The 5,018-nt window shown below is 36.0% G+C and overlaps 1 pseudogene; it reads right to left on the reverse strand.

Annotated features, from left to right (window-relative positions):
* Window positions 1-499: 499 nt before the first annotated feature.
* Window positions 500-1,034, reverse strand: LOC101567060 (annotated as a pseudogene).
* Between the last annotated feature and the right edge of the window lie 3,984 nt (window positions 1,035-5,018).

A 5,018-nucleotide genomic window follows, 5' to 3' on the forward strand; every position in this document is an offset into this window, starting at 1 on the left:
ATAAGAAAAGCCAATGAAGTATTTATCAAAAAGTTAATTCTCTAGGTAACTGAGACTCAGTATACTGAGGAATTTTAAGAAGCCAAGAATAGTTTGAAAATCGTCACCTGGACGGACATTATCCCCACGGGTACAAACTGCACGTAGTAGTGAGTTGTAGCTGTGACATGCCAGATGAGTGTCTAAGGTGGAAAAAAAGGGGGCCTGTCCATGGAAGCAATCAGTGAGATAAAGATATTCCCAGACAGCAGGACATCAGAGGTTTCCTGAAGTATGACAGGACAGCTGGGGGTGCTTTTCCTTGGTGTAAAAAGACAAAAGAAAGTAAGTTATTATTTTTTCATTAGAGTGAAAACTTTTCTTTTTGTGAAATTAATTTTATGTTTGTTGACAGCAACATCAATTGAAATCTCTCTCTCTCTCTCTCTCTCTCTCTCTCTCTCTCTCTCTCTCTCTTTCTCTCTCTATTTTAGCGGTGCCAGGTTTATTGTCATTGCCTCTAGAAGAAGATGTTGGGCCTCTTGGTGGTGAAGCGGGGCTTGTGCTGGCGATGCAGGATCCGGTGGAACAGCGGGAAATTGATCTTGGAGTCATGGAACTGCCTGACATCAGCCGGCGGCACTTGCTGGCTGCGATCTCCTCCACCTTCATGATCTGGATGGAGTGGGCGCGGGCTCGGTGCCGGTCGCCTGTGTCCCAGTAGCAGTGGGTGACAGCGCCTGCTGTGGTCAGGTCCCGGTACTCCAGTACTCCCAGTACATGTTGTGGGTGCCACTAAGGGAGTCACAGCACAGCCAGATGCCGAAGTTCTTCACCTGCAGCTGAGACTTCTCAAACATCTGCCCACAGTAGACTATCTCCCCTGAAGATTTCTTCATCTTCTTCAACTGGGACACGAAGTACCAGAAGCGACACTTTGCAACCACATGGTAGGGTGTGAAAATCCACATGTGGTAGAGTGGCGGCATGCGGCACTTTGGGGTGGATGGGCGGCGCCCCACCTTGTATTCCCAGAGTGTGCCGGAGGCCTTCATCGCGCTCTCTTCTCGCTTCCCGCCGCCCATAAAAACCTGAAATAATTCTAAGATATACCAGACTCATGACTGTGTGTCAGTGTGTGGTTGCAACATGTAAATAAATGGGTGCTTTGAAAATATTAATACATTTAAAACAGTACATTGTAAGTAACAGAAAAACTAAAATTTAAGTCTGCTCCCAAAAAGTCAGGTAATTATTCTCCAAAAATGAATTTGCTTGTAGGACGAAAACCAGTACTTCTCCACAAAGAATCCAGGTCAATATAGGAGAGCAAGATCTTAATCATCCTGCTTGGTAGATGCAGCCTGTGATGAATATTCACTAACAATAGATCAATAACCTATTTTTCCTATTTCATAAACTAGAATTGAGACAAGGAAACAAAGAAAGGTAAACATTTTCTATTATTTACAAGAATAATGACCACTGCCAATATGTTGGGCCACTTTGAAACATAGTACTTGAGGGCAGAACAGTTTTCCACAGCTTCACAGTTTAAGGATTTTCTCATTACTTCTCCATCACCAATATTTGGGTCTACAAAAAAAAAAATACAATGAAGACTTAAGACACTTATACAAAGTGAAAAAAAGAAGTAAATAATCTTCAGTTTCCTTACATTGGTTAGATAAAGCAAAATTATTTTTTACAGCATTGTACAATTATGCAGAATTGGCATGGCCTTAGATCTTGTAGTGACTGAGAATTTAATGGGTGCAGAGTTGACCCTGGATTCGCCTGAAGAGTGTAAGGGTTCATTTCCATGCTTGATCATGTGTCCAAGTAGAGTTTTAAATTTGTTGTGCGTGAGACTGAATTTCTCTCTCTCTCTCTCTCTTTTTTTTTTTTTTTTTTTAGCTACTCATGGTATTTTTCTCTAGCACATCGCTACAAATAGAATATACTTACTTTGTTATCTGGTTGTTCTAAAAAATTAATCTAAATAATTTTGAACCCAATAGAGTTTGAGACTTTTTAATTTTGAAGCTGAAGAATTTGGTCAGGTTGTGAACAAATTAAGGGGAAAGATTTATATGAAGAGAAACCAGAGTATGTAAACATAAATTAAGTAGCTAACAAATTTCCTATTTTTTCTATGTGGCATAGATATGACTTTTGGAATACAGCATAGTTCAGGCACTTACATTTTCTTATTTGCTTTCTTATTGCTGTTATTCTTTTTATATTGAATGAACTTTAAGGGACAACACACATACGAGTATTTTTTAAGCAAATGAATCATCTACATTGCACTGGTATGTGGAGGCTAAAATATGATTAATCGTAGTTTTTCCAGAATGCCATTGAAAAAAATCAAGATTCTCAAGAATGTTTGTGTTTAAATTTTTTTTGTTTCTTTTCAAATATTTTAATGACCGTTTATTTTGTCCTTAAAATATGTTTTATTGACAAAAGCTACTTAAATATTTTGGTTGTTTTATTATTCATTACTTTATACAAATTTGTTCTATACCTTGTTTTTACAAAGTACAAAACAATCTTTTCCTTCAGCATGTGAAAATGAAAACTGAATTCCTCTGCAGCAATATTATCAAAATAGTCTTCATATAACGGCTTTTCTACTTGTTCACTGTATTATCAAGAATGGATCTTCAGGGTTTACTACATTTTGAACTTTATAATTTAAATCCATTTTTAAAACCCAAGCCCAATTTTTCTGATTTTTAGATTACTGATTTTGGAAGCTGGGATTGAAAAATACCCTTAAAAGTGAGGCTTTTTCAACTGACATTGGTTTTATATGTGCTGTCTCTCAGCCTTCCCTAATGATTTTTAGCAGAATGGTTTGAAAGCAAGTGAAAAGATTGAAGTGGCTTTTACTTTTGTGGTTTTGGCTGAAGAGGCTTCTGAACACAAATCACTTTTTCTTTTTTGTCTGGATGTGAGCTTGGTGCCAATGAAAGAGGTCATGCAGCTAGAACTTTTGGTCCTATAGAGTGTTTTCTGGAAAATACATGACATATAGATAAAAATTCTACTTCTTACCTTGTGATATACCTCCGATTTTAAAAGACTCCCAGTTTTTAAACCAAAGAAACAGTTTTTCTGAGTGATCAGAAATTCTCAAATATCTCAGCTAAACCACTGAGAAAACATAGGCAGTGTTTGAAATGGTGGTAGAAAGCCACAGCTTGTTGAACTTTGGTAGCTAGACCACCTTAGGATTTTTCTATAAATACGAATAAATGTACTTTCTTTAAAATATATGTTAAACATATGCAAAATATACTAATTTTAACATACATTCTTACTATTATGCAAATTGTGAGTGAGCAAGTAGTGAAATATCTCTGACGAAAAATGTTGACTTAAAACATTTTTATGTTTTGACAGTATGGAAAATCAGAATGAATTTAGAAAGATGAAAAATAAAAGAGTTCGTATCTTCTCACTCTGAAAATGCTTGTGGCTAAGTTGATCTGAGTATCTAATACTGATGTTCCAAATGTTTTCAACCCTCTGCATATTTTTATATATTTCTTTGCCTTTCTGTATTAACAATGAAACTTATGATCCCAAGTTGTTCACTATGTTCTTCTGCTGAACACAAAAGGAAACATTTGCATCTCAAGTGGGACCTAACAAAATCCTTAGGGCATACTTGGAATATATTTCATTCTGTGTTTTATTGAGTCTATAGTTGATACTTTTCATAAGATACTTGTAGTTGTATGGCTGGGTCTATGTCACCAACAGGAATAGGAGAGCCCAAAGGTTTGGTTCAGAATAGAAGGCATGAATTGCAAACAGTGATTTCCTAATTAAAATGGTTTCTGGCTAGTCATTTCTGCAAAAATTTTCGTTACAGTAGCTATCCAGATATTTACAAAAGTGAAATCCACAAGAATGGTAAGGACTACTACTCTTATTTGCCAACACCTTCAAGAAAATTCTACTAATGGCCAGACAAGTACAACTCTATTGAAAAACAAATGGCTGACTGACAGTGACAGAGTTGGTCCCAAATTTGATCATTCTCTCATTGTATTACTGTGGAAGTTTACTTGGCCAGTTTACTTTACCTGTTAGTGCCTCAGTTTACTCACCTTAGAGGAAGTCATAATGGACCTTCTGCATAACCTGGAGTTTTAAATTGATTAATATAAGTGTGTGTAGTCTTTGAACAATTTTCAGGACACTAGGAGCTACAGAAAATCTTAACTATTATTATTCAAGGGGCTAATCTTACTGTGTCTTCTTGGCATTTAGTATAAATACACTTCGTCTTCCTTCACTCCCTGGGCCCAGATTCAGTTGAAAAGGACTAAATCAACTCAATTTACAGTCTACCGCATTGTTTTCAGATGCATTCACTATCTCACTTTCTCCAAAATGTGTGCAACTCAGCAAAACTCTGATCTGGCATAAGACAGAATGGTGCCCTTTGACACCATTGATTCTGTAGTTTTGTGCCCAATGAGATTCTTTTGAATGTCTATTCTAATTATGTCCCATCTACATAGTGAGATCCTATAGACCTTGTACTAAAATACAAAAAAATGTAATCAAGGTATGATGAAGTCTTTTTTTTTTAACATATGAGGAACTAAAATCCAGAGTTTCAAAGTGAACTGGTCCCAGGACTGAGAAAGTAAATTTGATTCAGATTTCCTTATAATGACCTTTGGGAAATGCCTATATTTATCCTTTCTTTCTCCATGTTATTTTTGGTATCTTTCAATGGATTCAAATTTATCATCCTATAAACAAGTCAGTAATGTACCTATTAACTCAATCAAGCAATCTATCCATTTATCTTTTTTCATCTCTCTATATCACATCTTTGTTTTTTGCAATAAGGGGAAATATATTTTCTCTTATGCAAGAGACATTAGGTTATGAAGAAAGAACTGATTCATTAAGAAATTCAAATTTTGCTTCTGTGATTCGACTAGTGCATTTTGAGCTTCATTTGTACTTCTTTGGCATCCAAACACCTGAGCTTTTATTTTTATCTC

This window comes from Octodon degus, unplaced genomic scaffold, assembly GCF_000260255.1.
Source record: "Octodon degus isolate 3935 unplaced genomic scaffold, OctDeg1.0 scaffold00258, whole genome shotgun sequence".
Classification (NCBI taxonomy): domain Eukaryota; kingdom Metazoa; phylum Chordata; class Mammalia; order Rodentia; family Octodontidae; genus Octodon; species Octodon degus.